We start from the raw sequence: 21315 nt of genomic DNA on the forward strand, positions 1-21315 counted from the left end.
TGTATATTTCTTAATTGGAAAGTTTCAGAGAGAAGAAAACTCACAGAGTCTTTTGGGGAAAATTTCCAGTATCACCCATCCACTTCTAATTACAGTAAAACATGGAGGAATGTAAGAACCAAATTTTTATTATCTTGTCTGCGTAATGGTACTTTAACTTCTGTAAACATGACTGTGATTCTGTGAACTGAAACTAGGTAGAGTGTCCTAGAGCAACTGAGTAAAGATGGATTCAACAATGGAATCTGGCTGACTGTAAGCCCTGGTTACCAGTGTAACATACTGTAAATGGTAACCTGTAAAACGTCCTCCCCTTCCCTTTTGCTCTCTATTTTTACATTCAAACTAAAATTTAGTAAACAAAATTCTGAGAAGCATTTCCAAAAACTTTAGTAAAGGTCCTCTTATTCTCCTTAAATCGCTTACATGAGACTTCTTTCCCTTTTCCTCCCACAGAGCAGTGTTTTCACTCAAACCCAATACAGAAGTCCTAAATTCTGAGGTAAACATCTGAATGGAGCCAATAATCATGATTTAGCGGTTGAGGCAGTTTTCATGTTTAAAAAAAGGCACAACAAAGTTCAGAGCTTTAGACCGAGTTTAAAGGATGAGGAGAAAAATTTAGAAGTCTGTAGTGGTACAGCAAGAGCAGCAGCAACTGTGTCAGTGTTTTCTTGATAAAGGGTGTGAAGAAGGCATAATTTACCCATATTCGTGTTGTTCTTTTGACACTTTTTCCCCGCTATTAAGCTGCAGAGATGTTTTAAAATTGTGTTAGGAAATCCAGGCAAACAGTCATGATCCGGCTGCTCAGGGAGGAGGTTCAAAGGAAACGCGGCGCGGGTGGGGGTGGAGGGGGAGATTGTGCTTTTGCTTCTGTCCAGGCTAAGGACAGGGTAAGGTACCGCCCCTCCTTTTGCAGACCCGCTTCTTGCACGTTGTGCCCCAGCCGCTCCATTCGGCGTGGAAACGCGGGGTTGCCCAGTGCGCCTGCAGAAAACGATCATTGAAGACGAAAGAAAGAAAGTCAGCGGATTGAACACAGACGTCCCGTGTGGAAGTGTCCAAGGAGACCGACAGAAGTGCTCCAGCCGAAGTCTGTGAGAGTTTCCTTCTGGCCGAGAGGGGGAGCCCCGCGTTCCCAGCCGGGAGCGACCCGGCGTCCCGAGCCCCAGCCCCAGCCCCAGCCACTACCAGCGCCAGTTTAGGCTTCAGCTGATTAGGAAGAGGAGGGAGGGGGCCGAGAGAGCGAAGAGGGAGGGGACCCGAGCCAGAGGGTCCCGAGTCCTGCGCGGTGTCGACGTAGAGAAACTTTCCCTGTCGGCCACGGAAAGGCGCCCAGGCTGTGCGGGAGCGGAGATCGGCGAGCTCCGGAGACCCAGCAGCTCTCCACGCCCCTGCCCGAAGCCTGACCCGACTGCATCACTCAGCAAGGTACGGAAAGACCGTGATTGATCAGGGGGCTTCCCTGACTGCGAGCCCAGACTCCAACCAGGTACCGTGTAATCTTTTAGACATCCTGTGGGGCGGCAGGCGGTGGTCAGCCCCAGCAGCCACCCGTCTTGGGGAAGGAGGGCGCGGGGCTGCGCGTCGCCTCTGCCCGGCAGGTTGCAAAAATTAGGACAGCGAAAAGCGCAGGGAGTCGTCCGGCAGGAGAGCAGGCTAAGACCTGTTGACGCCTACTGTGGCAGCGCTTGGGGGATGATGGAGGAGCTCAACGAGGTCGGGGACGCAGCTTTCTCTGGGCTCCTGAAGCCTTTCTTAGCCTTTTGTGGTAACTTTGGTCCGGGTGGCTGGGCTGGTGCACAGGATCTGGAAGGAGGTTGTTGGACCCGTGCCGCTGAGGGTGCATAGACCATTCGCGGCTAAGCGGACAAGTAAGTCATCACCAGGTCACCGCGAGGAGACCTAAGAGAGAACTTCTTCCTTCGCAGCCTCCCTTTTGTTGGCTCCAGGGGAAAATGTGGGCATGGGGGCGGGGAGGCGCGAAGCTACCAGGCTGGGCCGCGGACACTTTAAAGGCCAGAACAGGGAGGGCCCACACTCCGGGGCGGTGTCCACATGGTCACCCCTTGGCTGGGTCAAATAGCTCTGCTGGAGGGCGCTACACTTAGAGGGGCGCCAGGCGCAGCGGGTGTCCAGACCTTGCCTGGGTCCACCTCCCGGTGGCCTCACTCCTTACTCACTACACGGATCTCAAGCCAACGCAGTCGGTTCTCCATTCTGAGGCTGCTGGGGCTGCCGCGCTGACTTCCCTGTGTGCGGGAGGGAACTCTGGGCAGGCTGGTTTCTTGGAATGTGTTTACAATGTTGAATGGGACATGAACAGGAAGCTGGATGCTGCAGCTGGAAATAGCGTGCCAAGGTAGAGTAAGGAAGACGTAGCTTGTGTTGGGCTTGGCGGGGCCCACTACCTTGGGCAAACTCTGAGGGCTGGAGGTCAGGGACCCCTTTTTGGGTCTTAGCAGTATTAATCAACTGAGTTTGTCTTACTTGCAATCGCAATCAGACATTTACGTGCAGTCTTTCAGTGTGCAAGTTAGACAAAATGTGAATCAATCGATTAAGAAAGATTTAATAAATTCGTGTTGTGCTCGCTTTTAAAGGAAATGTTGCACCAACATTTAAGAGTAAAAAGTTTTGGAGAGTGTTTTAGTTATGGCTATCTTGGTAATTTCTAGGGCTACTAAAAGGTCAGGATACTGATGATTTTGTATCTTTAAAATCACGTGGATGATCTGGTCCTAAAAGGAGGGCAGATTGGGAGATAGAGTGAATGTTAGAATGTAGGGAACTGAGAGGAATTGTAAAATCTTCAGATTTGCAAATTGCTTCCTTTCACTGCCAGTCTTTCTCTCCTTCCCCCATATAAACAAGTAGCCTTACTAGAAAACCCACCAATTAGAAGAACGGAGTTGCTGGTGACCACAAGCCTTACTGAAAACCCCGGATAGGCTAAGGTGCTGCTACATTGCATAATTAAAAGGTCTCCTTGAGCTGTCCAGGAGTATTTTCCAAGTTTTTACGACTGACAAGGAAAGAAGAGAGGAATCTGGCAGGCAGCCAAACTAGACTGAGCTCAGTAGCCAGGCATGAAAGAAACTGGGGAAGTTGCAGGGGATAATTGGAAAGGGTGCTATTGGTTGTACTTGGGTTTAAACAAGGGGTTTCTTTTACAATGAAAATTTTTAGGTGACCAAATCAGTCTTCTTGGGAAACAACAACAGAAAAAAACATAGACTGCAGTTGAACATAACTGAGAAAAGTGTAAGAAGGGCTGGAGGAGAGAAGCCTGACCCTTGCTTATCAGTGTTAGAGTGGAATAGCTGGGGACCTTATGCTGTTTGTTCTGATGATATTGTTCACACTTTGTTGCTATCTGTCTCCCTAAGTTGGACTAGGTTTTCTGCAACTTCAGTCCCTTGACCTTGACCTTACTTCTTTGTTTTCATGGCCAGTAAGAACTGAAGACTTGGGCTTTGAGCAGATGGTTTTCTACCAAAATTGAATAATTCAATTAGATATTCTCAAATAGCACAGATTTGGGTCATGGAATTAAAGTGAGAAAAACACATCCAGCATGACTTCCTTGTGTTTCAGAAGTAATCTCAACAGATCTTGCTCTTTCACCTGGAGAAGTAAAAGTTGGGGCAAGGTCAGTATTTCACACATTTGCCCAATAGTTAAAAGTCCTAATTTCAGACCTGACATGACTCAAAGCCTTATCTGGGATTCAGACCCTTCTTTTTATATATTAAAGTTGTTTATATTTCATGTCTATCTTTTTTGCTTTTCAGGGAGGTAGGTCTACTATTGTGGGCATGGGAGTTGAATGGTAAAAAAACACAAATGTGGTTTGTATTTCTGGATTCCTGAGTTTGAGGTTGTGAATATCATCCTGCTTGCTGAGATTGACTTTATGAATCACCCTCTGCAAAGTGTTTTCCTTGACTATGCTTTCAGTTTTTCCACTTGCAAAGTAAAGAAACTTTCCTTTACATAATTACAAGCTTACTGTGAGAATTAAAGAGATGAAATAATGTTAAAAAATGTTTAGACATAAAGGCCACAGGGCTTCTGACTCAGTTGACTCCAGTTAAGTTTATGGGGATAAAATAGGAATATTTATATCTAGAATACACATGTAATGATGACATCTATATTTAATTTGCAAAGCTAATAGCTTTAATTTAATCATAAACTTTATTTTTGAGAATGTTGGGTGAGATTTTGTTATGGTTAAGGCTGAGTCATTATTTCAAACAGAAAAGAACAATCAGCAAATTCATTTATATTTCTTTCAGCTTATATTTATATTTGAAACCAGTTATTTTTTAAGTTCAGCTCAATTTTGCCTTTAGGAGAAGTTAATAAATATATTCGTAGAAATATATTTGGCTCTCTTCTCAGAAATAACACTTAAGAGACTAAAATACATTTATGATTTACAAACTTTCTTTTCCCAATAGCCCAACAATTTCCTTAAGACTTTAGAAGATAGATTTTGCAGTTATTTATTGATTCAACCAGTATTTATTCCATGCTTATTTTGAATTGTTGGTCCTGTATTCAGATCTCAGCACTGAACTTCTCAGATCTGTTGATTTGTGCATGTTATTTTATTTCTTAAGCATTTTACCAACATATCATTTATTGTTTATATTGACATCTATAATTTATGAACTTAATTGTTGATCCTTGCAAGATACTTGTGAAATATTTAATTTTTAGTTTCACATGTTGTGAAATATATTACCTGTTTTTATAGCTCAATGTACTGTGCTTCACTCATTAATGTTTAACTTAACTCTTTCAAATGAAAAGGTCAATTAAGTACAGAAAGCAGAATGTGTATGAATAAATTCTTATGAAATATTATGCCAAAATTGTTACTAATAGCTTTTATTATTAGGCTTTACATTATCATGAACATATAAAAAGCAGGAGTATATGTGATATAATAGTTGTGTTGAATTTATAGTTAACACTATTAGTATTTTTCTAAACCCTCAAAGAACAAATTAATATTCAATGATAGTCTATGATAATTTTAATATAAAAGTCTGTTTTTTTCCTTTGAAAATTATTTTTTTTTCCATGGTGAAATGAAATGATGATTTTTATTTAAACTCTACTTAGCAGAGTGATTTGTTTGTTATTGGATCTGCAGTGTTGTAATTTGTCTTCCTAAACCTCTAAAGAATAAAAAAGTTATTTCATTTAAATATAATAATGAATTCAAAGGTGGTTAGAGAAGCCAATTGCATGGCTGCCATGAGCCCTGGTCCCTGAACATATTAGAGGCTGGTGGGTCTAATAGTGTTTGCTTTAATACATTTAGAGATCAGGAAGCTTAGTTTGTTCCTATGGGAGCCTAAAAGGTTTAGGCTTTGGAAGAGGAAAAGTGGTATAAACTTTGAACATGGAAATCCCTTTGCTTCCAAAGAATGGAGATAGGAATTTGAAATCAGGTTTTTATTTTTAAAAAGAGTGACTGAGTCATTCTTCCAGAGTAAGACTTAGAAAACAGTGCTTAGACTGTTTACAGCTCTGTTATTTGCTAATTTTGTGTTTGTTTTATGCTTTGAAAATGTTTTCAGCCACTCTAATAATGCTTACCATGCATGATTATTTCTCATCAGAACACTGTTAATTGATTCATTTATTGTGCAGGAAAATAAGTGCCAGTGTCTATTGACACTGAAATGGTATAGTTATGGTCAAATTTGAAATTAGTTTTGTCTTTAAATAGTGCACATTTAATAATAGTTTTTGAAAGTATGCTACACCTCATATAATATGAAAAAAATGAATCAATATGTAGAAATTGTGATTGCCACTGTATTTTATCCTACACCACAAAGATTGAAATGGCTTTTTAAGAATTTCCAATAATTTTTTAATGTATTTTCTAGGGTGTACCCAAGAGAGCTAATCTAGGTAATAATACCTGCTTTGTTTTGCTTTTTTTTTTTTTTTTGCTATTAACATCATATAAATATACTGACATATTATCTTTGGTACATACTCTTTGACAAAGTGGCTCAGAATAGACTTTAGTAACTTCCAGCTGAACATGGTGGCATACTCATGTTATCCCAGCCACTCAAGAGGAAGAAAAGGATTGGAGGATTGAAAGTTCTTTGAGGCCAGCCTGGACAGTTTATTAAGACCTTGTTTCAAAACAAAAAAGAAAAAGAAAAAGGGTTGATTAGGGGGTAGAGCATTGGCTGGCATTTGGAAGCCTGGGTTAAATCTCTGGTTTAAACAAACAAACAAACAAACCCAGAGAGAAAGAAAGAAAGAAAGAAACTAAGAAACTATACGTGTATTTACAATTATGAAGTGTATATATCCTTGAATGTTTCTCTATTTGTGATTTTGGAAGTAGTTTCAATTAATTGATATGTTTGCTTGTAATTTTAATAACTAACTTAAAATATTTCCTGGCTAATATTTCCTCGCTAATAATTTTTGATGGGGATATTTGAGTTTTTTTTTCAAAATTAAAAGGCATATTTAGTATAGACAACAATAAACGTTGGCGAAGATGTGGGGGAAAAGGCACACTTATACATTGCTGGTGGGAACCAATCTGGAAAGCAGTATGGAGATTCCTTAGAAAACTTGGAATGGAACCATCATTTGACCCAGCTATTCAACTGCTCAGTCTATATCCAAAGGACTTAAAATCAGCCTACTTTAGTTACACAGCTGCATCAATGTTCAATTGATAGCAGCTCAATTCACAATAGCTAAACTGTGGAAGCATCCTAGATGCCCTTTTAACAGACGAATAGATAAAAGAAACTGTGGTGTATATACACAATGGGATATTACTCAGCATTAAAAGAGAATAAAATTATGGCATTTTGCAGGTAAATGGATGGAGTTGGAGAATATCAAGCTAATCGAAGTAAGCCAATTCCAAAAAAACAAAGACTGAATGTTCTGATAAGTGGATGCTTATCCATAAGAGAGAGGGAGGAGGAGGCATGGGAAAAATGGAGGAATTTTAGGCAAAGGGGAGGGAGTGTAGGGAGAGTGCATGAGGGCAGGAAAGATGGTGGAATGAGGTAGACATCATTACCCTAGGTACATATATGACTGCACATATAGTGTGACGCTACATCCTATACAACCAGATAAATTAAAAGTTGTGCTGCAATTCTGTACAATGAATCAAAATACATCCAGCTGTCATATATACTTAATTAAAATAAATAAATTAATAAAAAAGAGAAAAAACTTTTAAAAAGGCCTGGTTAGCCTTTTATTTGTATCTGCAAAGGAAGATAAATAATGAGCAAGATCTATCTACATTCTTGATTACTGGCTATGATAATGACATCCTCATGGAAATCCTTTTCTACTCTTTTCAAGTAGAATTTAGGAAGATGTGCAGTTAACTAGTCTAAGAAGGTAAATTCACTGCTTACAAGGTAGCTACTATTGATAAGTTGATAGGGTACTCTCTGAAGTGAGAATTGTGAATAAATGTACTGTTTTCCTGATGTTAACACAGCTTTTTCATAATATGATCAGATGTTATAGTTGACCTTTTTCCTGAAACTTCACCCATCAGTACCCCAAGGATTTTGAATGTCTTACTAAGCTTTGCCAGAGATAACAACAAAAAGCAGGATCGAAAGATTTGGATTCAATCTTTGGTTCACTTTTTTTATAGATATGAATATGGTCATTTAAGAGCATAAATAGTCCAATAACTGAATTATTAAGAATTTGGCTATGTAATATTTCGGAAAGTTGCCTAATATTTTATGAATGATGACAAGCCACACCATCTTACTTGGTTTGTACTTTAAAAGGTAATATCTACTTTGAAGAGCATTTACACTCTTTAAAAAAAGAGCAAAGAGAACATCTGTGTTATGGTAGCAAACATGCAAATTTGGGGTAATTAGAAGTTGACATAAGAGAATAAATTTGCTTTTATTTTTTTTAATCTCTCATAGCCATTCATAACAATAGAGAAGATGCTATGTTTTAAAATAAACTTTTAATAGCAAATCAGTTCTTTTACCCAGATTTCACCCTAGAGGAGTTAAAATGTAGATTTGTAAGTAGTGATAACTTTTATTTTAGAAACAGGAAATTTTTTATAAAGTGTCTTTAAAAGAACAAAGTTCATACTATCTTCTGAACTCTGTTTCATTTTTGTTTGCTTTGAAGAATTGTGTAGTAAATGCAGAATTTTGATTGCTAGTTGTATTTTCCTATTACCCTTAGAAGATATGAACTAATATAATTATAAAAACATTCTTCAGAATAAATGCTGATCATATTGATAATGCACATAATGCACATAGAGAAAGTTTGGCTTATTGAAAAGAACAATTGTATAACAATTAATTTCAAAGCAATTTATCCTATATTCTTTATAATAATATAATTTGTAAGAGTATTTTTTGTGCAATGTGGTCTCTCAAAATATAGTTGGAGAGAATTGTTAAGGAGTTATATTTGAGTAAATGAATTTTATTTGAAATTACATAAATAGTAGCTAAAATGACAAAGGTCAATTGATATTTCAGAATTATAAAGTAGTATTGCTTTTTAATTAGAATAGGTTGTTTTAAAAAAATGTATGAATTATTATTTGTTTTCATATATTAATATGACTCCAGATACATGGGAGAAAATCCTTTAAAACTTTTAAGAGCTAACCAGCAAGGACTATCATATTGACAAGATCATCTTCAATCCTTTTAAAGGCATAACTACTATTAAATTTATAACATGTTAATTATCAGAGGCTTAATTGCTTACATAAAATAGACTAGGAAATATAAATGTGGGAAAATGAAATTTCTTAGAATAGTGCAGATGAGGCTTTAAAGAACAATGTTTTAGATTTGATATAATAAATCTTTCTTTGGGTCTTCCATATTCAATGAGATTTTTATCCAGTGATTTTCTGTTAAATTATTATAAATTTGTAATCTCCCTATTTTTCATTCTGGAAAATAAAGCTTTGATTAATCCATGATTCTGATACGATCCAGTTGAACTTTATAATAAGTATTTGTTGAATACCGCTTCTTTTTGTAGTTCTGTCCTTGGTTAATAGGTGACAGAGAAATACGTCAAACTAACTTAAATAGAATTTGTTTTTTTTTTTTTATAATTCTGGAAACACTGGAGAGGATGTTGAGAAAGTAGCAGAGAAGAGGGGAATGTATGGAGGTGATTCTTAGAACAGTCACACAGGAATCGCTGAGTTAGGCCTGTAAAAGAAGGAGTTTCAGAAAGCAGTTGGGAAAGGTGAGGAGGCCTGAAACCATGAGAATGGTTTAGCAGAGGAACTTGTGGATTTTGGAAACATAGAGACGAGACGTCTCTCCTTTAAGTCTCCATGTTTGTATCCATAATCATCAGTAATTACACACAGAAACTTAAGAATTCTAACTGTTTTGAAAAATTACCATCTTATTTTCTATTTCTCTAGTTCAAAAAACTTAGAATCTGAATCGCAAAAAGGAGGTTGTATTCTCTTTCACATTCTCATTAAATTTCAGAAATAGGTAAATTTTAAAAATTGATTTTTCACTGCATTAAGTGTATGTGGATGAATTATGATTTGGTTGGTAGTATTTTCTTATGGTGATCCTTCATTTTTCAGATATAAATAATTGATGTTTTAAATAAGTTTGTCTATGTCTTCTTTGGTAATAGATACCCATGCCAGCATTAAGAATTTCTGTGAACACTCATTGGAAAAAATAATTTTTGTACATATGTAAATTTAATTTTTTTTCCTACACATCAATGAGTTATTTATGGTTGTATGTTTGATTAAATAATGTAGATTATTGACTAACAACTACCTATCGCCAGCTAGTCGGGCTGGCTACCTATGCTGGGTTCATAAAATCTAGCTATCTCAATAACTTCTTTAAGAAAACAACAAAAAGAACACGCAACACACAGAAATACCTTTTGCTTGCAGGAATCAGGGACGGCTCTCAGCCTTAAGGGTTCATTGGAAAGAGAGAGCAAGTTACCTGAAAATCCTCTATTTGGGAGAAAGATGTTTCAGAAAGTCAACCTGAGGCAAGGGATTGGGTTTCAAGGGGGTGTAGCCCAGGATCATTGGGTGAAGCCCACTCCCAGAACACCATTCCCCTCCCAAGCGGAGGTGAGATCCACCTGTTTCCAAACTTGGCAGAAACCAGTCTCATACCTCTGTAGCTCAGTCTAAGGGTCCATGCTCACTTCTGTGTAGCAGCTCTCCATAACTACCAATTAAATATTTAAAGATATACTGAAAAATTTTAGAAAATAAAATAGAACACATACAAGTGTAGCAAATTACTGCGTTATGAAGAAGACTTATAATTAAAATATAGATTATGTAATTTATCATCCTGTAGTTTTCTTTTTGCTTGAACTTGAAAATTCTGTGACATACATTCATTTTAATTTAGTTTTGTTGATATTTATTTGAAATGAATGATTCATTTTTTTTTCAAAATATTTGACAGGAGCAGTCTCAGTATATTAATTTGCGATAATTAACATATAGAGCTTGACATTCAGACATCAGTTAGTAGGTCTGGACTACCTCAAATTCAAGAAAATGGGTCTGCTGGGGCTCAGAAAATGATGCCCCAAACCTCAAAGTATGGCCACCTCGAACTAAAGGATCAGCTTCTAAGTATCTTAGAACTTCTCTTATCACTAGCCTCCCTGTCTCTTAGTCCTTTTTTCTCTCCCCAGATTCAGGGAGCAGCTTCTTCTGAAGCTGTCATCCTAGAAGGAATGCAGTTATTATGCAATCACATTATCCAGGAAAGATTAACCACTGGAGAAAAGAAGAAACTATGTGTCAGACACTCCCCTGAACATTCTTCATCTAATCTTCTGTGGGCAGCTCTGAGGGATTACCTAATGGACCTTATCTATACAACCACCTTTGTTCCTGTGCATATTTCTCTCCCTGTCTCCCCTGGCTGTGATTACTGCCCTCCAGGATTCCCCAATCCCTTTTCCTTCCAGTTTCAGTTCCTTGCTGTAGCTGGGGAAGTTATTTAAACTTCAACCACCTGGAACTTCTTGGAGACTTACACTTTAAGTGTGACTCCCATGCTGTAATTTCTCCCCGTGTACAAGAATAAATTTGAGTCACTTTTCTTCTACCTAATATGTGCATTGTCAGTTGATTGAAGAGAACCTTCACCGATGAAGGGAACATTTTTCCTTTACCCTTGTAGGTAGGATTATACTAGCAAATTGATAATAGGTTCAAGATCACAAATATAGATAACGCTTTCAGTATACTGCTTTCTGTTAGGCCTCAACCACCATTGCTTCTTCTTTGTTTCCCTCCCCTGTTGAATCTCCAGATAGCCTTTGGATGACACTGGATTAAACCCGGTGTCATTCTCTACCTAAAGTTGACACTCCTTTCCATTTCTGGCATTTCCATTTGCAAGAAGTATATTTTCACTTCTAAGAGCCACATCACCTTTCTTGTTATTGTGGCAAATACTATTAGTTGTTTACCTGAACCCATCTCTTATTCCTTCTTGCTCTAGTATTATTCACAGGTTCACTCTTCTCCACGTAACTCAGGGGAAAACAATCTCACTTTTCATTCAAGTGAAATGGTTAAGCTAATAATCATGGTGTTTCTGTTTCCCTTGGCAGTGATCAATTATTGAGGGGACACCTTTTCCTTGTCTCAGTTTTATTCAACTATATGAAATGACAGAATTAAGGAGAAGTGTCATATGAAAGATTTCACTACACTTAGCAAGGGAACATTGGATGAGAAGGCAAATGTGAGTTTTTGATATTGTTCCTGTCTGGAAAAGATGCTTCAATATTGCTACAGAGGATTATCTTTTGTGAAGAAGAAATCCAGCTTGAGGGTAAAGCAAATGTATTAAAGATAGCACATAAAAATGTAAACAACTTGGGTGCTTGATGGACTTATTGGGTCCCTGAATTAACCTACCATATTTCTGAAATTACTGCTGAGTGAGGTGAATTTCTTTATTTTTACAAACCAACTTGAGAAGAATTTGTAATTAATTAGAATAGAAAATATTCTAATTATAGAAGTTATATCTTAATTTTGTGAATAATCATCTTAGAAATGTTAGCAGTAGTAATTTAATTATTAAAGAAAGTTCAGGGGCACTTGAATTTTGTAAATATTTTACGTAGTTAGTATGATTCATCTATAAAAATGTTATTAAAATAAACAAATATTACTTATTTTTAATACAGTAAATAGAGCAGTCATATTACTAACCAAATTTATTCTGAGATGAGTAAATTAAGGAGAAAACAGGGTGAAGCAAACCTGGGAACAATCTAACAGGTCAGACAATACACAATTCAAAAGAGATTAGGTCCATATGAAATATAAATCAGTTCACAAAATTGTGTCCCTGTTTGTTGATTTTATTGAAAATGTTACATATACATCAAAAACATTAAAGAAATCTCAATGCCTGATTTGAGTAATTTATAACTTGTAATCTATTGTTAATGCTAATTTATAACTATTTAAATATAAAAGGTAAACCTTATGGAAGGAAAATTAAAGAAAGATACAACTGTAGATCCATTCCAAGAGGTATTAAAATTACAGACTTTCAAGTTATAACTAGTGATCAAGAAGAGTTTCTCTCCATCTTCTTCCCCACTAGCCTTCTGAACTTCTGTGTTTGTCCAGATGTGATAAGAATCCTGCTCAACAGCTAAGCCATCTCAATATCAATCAATCATTTTCTGTTTCTAATTTACTTCCTTACTAGTCTAGAAAGGCTTTTTTTTTTTTTTTTTTTTTTTTTTTTTTTTTTTTGCTGCTGTGATCAAAAGATTGATAAGAATAATTAGAAAGTGAAAAGTTTCTTTGGGGACTTATGATTTCAATAAGATCTTAATCCATAAGATGGCCAGCTCTATTGCTCCAGGTTCAAAATTTGGCAGAACATCATAGTGGAAGAATATGGTGAAGAAAAGTGGCTCAGGATATGGCACCAGGTAAGCAGAGAGAGAGTGTTGGCCCCCCTAACCAGGGACAAAATATAAACCTCAAGTGCATGCCCCCATTGACCCACCTCATCCAGCCACACCTACCTGCCTACAGTTATCATCCAATTAATCCCCATCAGGGGATCCCATCATCCCACTCATGAGCTTTTTGGGGGACACCTCATATCTAAACCATAACACTTACTTTATAACATCTCCTGGGTGATGTCTGATCATCCTGGCCTGCATTCAGCAGGAATCCTTTTAGGTTGGCTTAGTCAGAATGCTCCGTCACCTGTAATGTCCCCTCATAGTAATTTTTCTTCCATGGCTCTCCTTTCTGCTCATTGGTTATGCATTCTCAGTTTCCTTTGATCTGTTTTGGACTTGAGTTTAAAATCAATATATAAAATCTCATCACAGTGATCCCTATACTGTTATGCTCCAATTCGGGACCCCCAAAAAGACCACCAGAGACCAAGATCGATGTAAGCAGCAAAGAGGTGTTTATTGCCAGCTAGCTCGGTCCTCCAAGCACACACAGCAACTGGTGACGCTGAGAGGCCCCAAGCCCAGGGTTTGCAGCAGTTTTATACATTCTTTGGAGAAGACAGGGACCCCCATATACATCATAGCATCTCTTAGCAAATCATCACACACCACGGGAAAATCAAATAACAACCCTAAAACATGATTAGCACATTCACTGGCGGGAACAAGTTGGGGAGGGGTGATTGGTTACTACAACAGGGGGATTCATTTGAACTGATTAGTTTAAGCCAAGAGAGGTGTTCATGCTGAACTACATGGTTTCCCAATGTTATCAACCACCATAAACTACTGGGAGGGTCATCTGGCATCCCAGGTATTTCCCTGTCTCATGCTGATTGGTGGTTGCTAGGGGGTTGCTATGGATCCTCACCTAGCCTGACTGAGTCAGGGACACCTTTTGCAGCAGATCTCTCCTGTTATTTGTAGATAAACAACTCAGCAGGGTGGGAATGTGCCTAGGAGTGCTCTGTGGGTCTTTCCAAGGACAAAGGTGATGTCCCTTCCTTGGACAGGCTTTGCTCTGAGGTAGAGGCTGGTTTTTCAATACCTATTGTTGTGATCCTAAATAAAGCCTACCTTACTATTCTTTAACAAGTATCATGAATATTTTTTTTTCTTAAACACTAGTTTTATAAAACTTTAGTTCACTGGAATTATTAGCAATTGAATTTTTTTTTGACTTGGCATATTTGATGACTTAGCATTAAGCATATTAGTTTTTGTAATGTAGTATCTTAAACTATGGAGATATATGTGACTCCTTGTTCTCATGTTATAAAGGTAGTAGGAATTATCCAAAGCTCAGAATTGACAAAATCAAGAGTGAAATGTATTATAGGATATTAATGTGCTCCTGAACTGAAATAGTCAAATGGATCTGGGAACAAATAACAATCTAAAAGAATAGGCAAGTTTCACAATAAGCAGGTTGGTTGAGAATGTGGGGGTGTGAGAAATAGAGAGCAAGAAGGTTGTGTGGGCAATGCAGATGAGGGAGAGCAGTTGGTGAGACTGTGGGTGGGAACGCTACAGATGTTGAAAGCCTGCAGTAAAGCAGTGTGGTGACTGGAACATTGGTCATGAATGGTAGCATATTAGAATTGGTATGGGGGTGGATGCTGGAAACTTGTAGGCTGGGAGAGACATTGCCAATAACGTGAATATCAAAGGAAATTGAGAGTCACATCTAAGGAGCAGTTATTGATGAAGACATTTTACAAGGTAATAAGACCTCCTGCATCATTATGATTGAGATGTCCATTTTAGTTTTTTTGTTTTGTTTTTGCATAAGAATGCAATAAACATGCTTGAGATGCTTTATCCATGAGATCATGATCTTAAGTCATAGCAACTGAGGAAGTCCCCACAGAGGGAATGCTAGGCAAGAGAGACCAGAGGATACAAAGTTCTGCAATTCTCAGAGGATTATTGTTCTTTTAGAAAATGTTGTTCAGGGATTGTCACAGGGCTTCCCTTTACCCTTACATAATAGAGGTGCCCTCTGGTGACCTTTCTCTGGTTTAAAAGGGGGCCACATTCTTGGGGGTTGTTGAATGTGAATGAAAGCCACTTGGTATGGAGATTATCATAAAGCAAATCTGATGATCTACTTTGGAAATTTTATTAGAAAATACAACTTGGCTATACTAGATAAAAATGAGGAATAGGATAAGTATCCAAATAATGCAATTTTCAACTCTTGCTTGTGCTGAAATAAGTAGAGAAGGCACCACCCAATTTGTCTCTCTACTGGGGTCTTCATGGTGCCTGCACTCTTCTTCCCCCTCCTTTCTTCATAGTGCTGGGGATCCCAACCAGGTACTCACACACATTCTAGGCAAGTGCTCTACCACTGAGCTGCATCCCCAGCCCATTAGCCTATATTCTTATACCTCTGAATCTGCACCACCAAGAATTTTTGAATAAGAGAGTAATGATGAAAGTACTACTTACAGAGTACTTGCCATGTTCTAAGTGTTGTGCTGATTTTTTTTTTCTTTTGTAATTTGTAAATGAGAAACTTGCTTGAGTTTCCACAGGCAGCAGATAGTGGAGCGAAGGCAGTTGATAGAATGTAACCATCTCAACCACCAGAGTAACTGAGAAAGTGTGCAGAAATGTGCAGTGACCTCCATGGAGTTCTCAGAGGACAATCCCAGGGAGAATGAAACATCTTTGAGCATCCAGAACACTTAGACTTCTGACTGATACTTGATTCTTTCCTTTTTTCCTTTCTGATAGCAAAATTAGCTGTTCATCTCTTACTTTTAAGCCTAGTGAATTGGAACTCCCATGTGATAAGATTCTTTTTTTTTTCCATGTCACCCTACTTAAATAGATAGAAATAGAAAATAAAATATAAAATTTAATTCATTGACTAAGTTGTGTCTACAAATGCTTTGACTTTTGTTTAATTTGATTTGTCAGGAGAATTAAAATGCTAGGTGAGTGTACAATTTGTATCTTCAATTTCTCCCAAAGGCCTGTTTTTTTTTTTTTTTTTTTTTTTTTGAGGCTTATCCCCGAAGAATACATTCTTGGGAGCTTATGGAAACTTTTAAGAAGTGGGGCAAGAAGGGATATCTTTAGAGCTTTGGAGGCATGCCCTGAAGGTCATGGGATCTGCTTTTTTCTTTTCTCTCTTATTTGCTCTCTGGTCACATGGTGAGTGGTTTTAATCTGCTATGTGCTCCTTCCACCATATTCTGCCTCTCTACAGGTCCCAAAGTAATAGATCCAGTTGATCATAGACAGAGACCTCCAAAATAATCCTTTTCTCTTTGTAAGTGGACTATCTCAGGGGTCTGTTATAGTGATGAAAGGCTACCACAGTGAGACAGTTCGACATTTTCTTAACTTATTATCCCATCTATCCAAATGGTAAGGCTTTAGTTAATAAAGTCTAAGATATTATTACATCACTAATATTAACAATTTCTAGTTGTCTAACATGAACTTGTATATTGATAGCTTTTTTTTTTTTTTTTTTTTTTAATGAGAGAATGGCTGGAGAGCCTCAAAGAACATTTTCTTCCTTAGGGTAGTCTTTATGTTTGTTTAAATACTTTTTTAAGCTAAAACCAATTTCTTAATCAAGATATTATATTCAAAGTTGTCTCTCTTTGAGCAGTTTATTTTATCATTTTTTTTTTCCTTTTTGGTAAGTTAAACTCTAAGACATTTGATCTCTTGTGGTAGTTTTAGCCCAGATGTTTTGAGAAGGTTCTACCGACAAAGGATTTGATGTAGTCTGGTTATTAAAAGAGGTTTCTTGAACACAATGAAAAGGTAAGAGAGTGTTTTAGGTGTGTAGGTAATTTTACAGAATGAGAAGACTGTAAGAGTAGAGGTAGAGAATAGAGAAGTAAAAGAGACAGAAATTGCTAGAGGGGAAGCCAGTAAGGCTAAGTCTGATCTTGTTGAACTTTGTAATCCAAATGGTACTTTATATGTCTAGGCAAGAGAAGGTAAACAGTGCAGTTTACAGTGATGGCAATGAGAAAAGAGCTTATTCCAGTGATATTTAGGAGAAAAGAATTATGTGTTCTTTGTTTATCTGCTAGTAGTTGTGGGAGGCAGGTGGGAGAATAGTATTAAAGTTTATATTCTAAAGTTTCCCGTTTGGAAGCCTATTTGTATCATTTGTTAACAAAATAAATCCCAGTAGAATTACTGAAGGAAAAGAATGATTTTAAACCTGAGAACATCTTGATTTGCCTATGGATCTTTCTGTTCTAGATGATCAATAGGCATTGGATATATAGGTCTATAGCTAAAAAATTTGACCAGGTGCACTTATGTGGTACATATATGGTGCATATGTGAGTATGGGTATGACTTTGTATGTATATGAAGGTTTTAATTTTCAGTTTACAAATATGAGAAGAATAAAAGCAATGGCTTACTGTAGAAAGAAAGTCTACAACTGAGGTCAGAAGTAGGAAAAGCAAATCCTATGGGTAACACTGGGAGAAATGAACAGTGAGGAAGAAGAAAATGCAGGAGGATGTGATGTCGTTTGAAGCTAACATAAAAAAGAATCTTATGACAAGGAATGGGGGATCAAAATTGTTAAATAGTGTAGGCAGGTAAAATATCAAATACAAAAAAATAACAAAGAAAAGAAGAAAAATTGAGTCTATTATGCCTGACATGAAAGTCATGGGTGACTGCTTGAAGAAAACAATTTGGGGGTAATTGTGTGTTTGGTGAATTGTGCATGTGCGTGAGTATTTGAACCAACACTGAAAACAACTCTTTCATGGCATAACTATGTATGGAAAAGGAGACATAGTATGGAATCTGAAAAGGAATGTGCTATACTACCAGAGGGGGTTTTCAATAAGAAAGAGACTTCTTTATGCTTACAGCACATTTGGCATAAAATGCCTTTAGGGATCAGCAAGTAGACACACAGAATAAACGTGTTATGCTGGCTGGTGGGCCCTATGGTGAACTCAAGGGTGCCTACCCTTTGAAGTGGGGGGCCTTTCCTTAGTTTCATCTACCTTTAGGTAAGTGAGAATGTGGACCTACTTGTCACATAGGCCACTGTGGAGAAAAAGAAACAATGTAAAGTAAGGTGGCATATGAGAATTCTAAACAATGTTGAGGGACTAGTTTCCTAAGAGAACACAGTGAGAGAGGAATGAAACATTGGTAAGGGGAGAGGAGGAGGCTTAGAAATGGAGAGAGTCTGTGTTCAGAATATTTGATGTCAGAGGTAATTGTTCCAAGTGAGAAGAGCAGTGGATGATTTGCCTGAAGAATGTAATAGAGGAAGATGACTGGGTATATAGAGTTGAGAAACTGAGAGGTCAGTGTGCTGGATAAATGTTTCACCCGGGTTTTGGAAATCAGTCCTACTTAAGACTTTTCAATTAAACTCTAAATGTCAACATTTGTAGTGTTAATAATAGGAACGGGCACCACAAAGATGTGTAAGTTTGGGAGCATGAAGGATTGCATCCTAGGGATGGAGTTGTTAGAAGGCAAATATTTACTTCTTTATAAAGGAGTGTCACGGATATGGGCAGATGGGAAGCCGAGCGGTAAAGAACACAGGGGACTTGGCATCATGACCACATCTGACCAGCAGGTTTGTGGACACCTATGGAGCTGTTTCTTTTTGTATCTTGTTGACTTAGTAAGCTCAAGATGCCATAACAAGGTATCATAGGCTGGGTGGCATAAACAACAGAAGTTTATTTTCTTAGAGAATGGAAGTCCAAAATCAGGGTACCAGTGGGGGTTCTGAGGTCTTTCCCTGTCTTGCTGACTTCTCTGTGTCTTCATGTGGCAGCAAAGATACATGGGGTGAGAAGGCAAGCTATCTTGTGTCTCTTCTTATAAGTGCACCTTAATCCCACTATTAGGGTCCTCTTATGACCTCTTCTAAACCTAATTGCTTTCTAAAGGCCTCACACCCAAATGCCATCACAGAGTTGGGCTGGGGCTCAAAAATATGAATTTGAAGGGTCTACAACACTTAGAAATACATTGAGTTCACTGTGGGAGGATGATGAGATACTATTTATTATACAAGTAAGTTTATTGATAGCAGATATTCATGTTCCTATTACGTGTTGTGAGCATATTTTATTTACTATAGAGTACAAAACTGGCACTTCATATTTTAGAATATTTAATTTCTCAAATATGTGTTTATGTATATCATTATAGTTCTGTATGATCAATATAAAACCTAAGGTTGTACCAGAAAAAGCCTGAGCTTTGCTTTCTTCATAGGTAGGACTTACCATTTACAAATTGAGTGCCCTTTGGCAGGTAAATCAATTATAAGCTTCTTCTCTTTCTTAAGCTGTAACTTAGCACAGCTAAAAACTACATGCAAGATTCTTGAGGGATTAAAAACATCATATCTAATACATATAGCATAGTGGCTGGCATTTTGCAGGTGGTCAAAAAATGGTAGCTGGTTTTAATATATAAAGTATAATTTTCATAATTATATTTAAATATATACTGTTTCCCTTATGATTAAAATATGCATTTTTATCAAAATGACTTTCTGATGATAAATACAAGTGGAACAACTTCAATATACTAATCTACATTATTTGTTATTTATATAAGATAAAAAATTAGAGGGATATAGAATTTTTATCTGTTTTGACCATCTAAATCAAATAAAAAGTTATACATTTTCAAAAAATATGCACACTAGTTTAAAACATTGCATACATTTAACTGTTATGGGAATTGAACCACTGAGCCATATCCCCAGCCCTTTTTAAAAATTTTTATTTTGAGACAGGGTTGCCCTAGTGGCTGAGGCTGGCTTGGAACTTGCAGTCCCCCTGCCCCAGCCTCATAAGCTGATGGGATTACTGGCATGTGCCATTGATCTTGTTATAATTTTTTAAAAATAAATTAAATATGGTAGAAAGATTTTAATATAAAATTATTAATATAAATCAAAGTAAGAAACCCTATTTTTAAAATTATGTAGGAGAAAATATTAAGTTTTTTACATATACGAATCTACACTTTTTTTCTCAGTTATATACTGTTGAAACACATTTAAGAATACTGAAGTTTAGCATAAGGAAAAAAAAAAGTTTTAGTCTTCCTGGCTGTTTTGATGACATTTAAATATTTTTCAATTGTAATTGTGATCATGTGCTACACACTCGTTTGTCATTGGATTTCTCTTTTTTTTCACATAATATGCCATGATGTTCAGCTGTAGATTTAGGTCTGTGTACTGGTATCAGGGCAGGAAGAACTTGAGAGCAGAATCCTGTGTATTTCATGATTTCAAATTCAGGGTGCAATTAAAAATACGTGTGGAATGTTGTGGATTGATTGAATCTACACAGAAAATTAGTAACCAGAGAGACATAAATCATTTGGCTATGGCTTCTGTCAAAACCATGAGCTAGGTGATTTTTCACCAGTAGACGGCTGATTGTCTGAGCCCCCAGAAAAGATGAGTACATTATAAACTGGATGTCACCTGTGCCCGTTGTGACCCTTTGCTTTGTCAATCATAGACCTCTCAAGATTTGGTTTATTTTCCATCCAATAGCTGGGAGCATGATTACCAGAGGCTTAAAATATAGATTCTTTAGGTCATTATTTCCTGTTTGCATGCATTAGCTTCCACATGTGTGTGGACTCAGCTAATTTTGATTATGGGAAAAAGCTGTATCTGAGTTCATTCCTGACATCCAAATAGACATTAAAGTAAATTAGACCTCATGGACAGAATTTTTGTTTTAGGTTTGGTATTTAAAATGCATTATTTCCATCAAGGGCTCAGGGAAAACTGCATTTTTGTATTGTATATTTGCACAGGAAAACTATTTATCAGAAAAGTCTTTAATACACTAATTCTCATTATTATAATGAAAACCTTGCACAAATTAGTTTCTATCCTCTAAAATTTTTAAAACAAATCCTCCCTGGTTAAAATTTGAAAGACAAAAATATGTTGTCAGAAAGAGAGGGGGGGAGGGAGGGGAGGGAGGGAGAGAGAGAGAAAGAGAGAGAGAGAGAGAGAGAGAGAGAGAGAGAGAGAGAGAGAGAGAGAGAGAGAGAGACATTCACAAAGTGGAAAGCCATTGGAAGTTTGTTTTACTTTTTTTTTTTTTTTTTTTATCTACCCCGTATATCTTATGTACTAAATTTTTGCAAGAAAAGATGAAGTGAAGCTTGTGGTCTGCAGGATGTTACAGAATGCCCAAGATGAATTGTTTGAAGACTGAGATACTGATCAACCCAGGCCCCTTA

At 37.2% G+C, this 21315-nt stretch overlaps 1 protein-coding gene across 2 annotated transcripts in view; it reads left to right on the forward strand.

Moving 5' to 3' along the window:
• The first annotated feature begins 854 nt into the window (after positions 1-854).
• Gulp1 (GULP PTB domain containing engulfment adaptor 1) overlaps positions 855-21315 on the forward strand; it is a 270157-nt gene continuing 249696 nt past the window's right edge. For both annotated transcript variants that reach the window (XM_077799064.1, XM_026389053.2), the window contains exon 1: positions 855-1434. The gene's annotated coding sequence lies outside the window, so the exon portion shown is untranslated. The remainder of the gene's footprint in view (positions 1435-21315) is intronic.

This window comes from Urocitellus parryii, chromosome 1 (genome assembly GCF_045843805.1).
Source record: "Urocitellus parryii isolate mUroPar1 chromosome 1, mUroPar1.hap1, whole genome shotgun sequence".
Classification (NCBI taxonomy): Eukaryota; Metazoa; Chordata; class Mammalia; order Rodentia; family Sciuridae; genus Urocitellus; species Urocitellus parryii.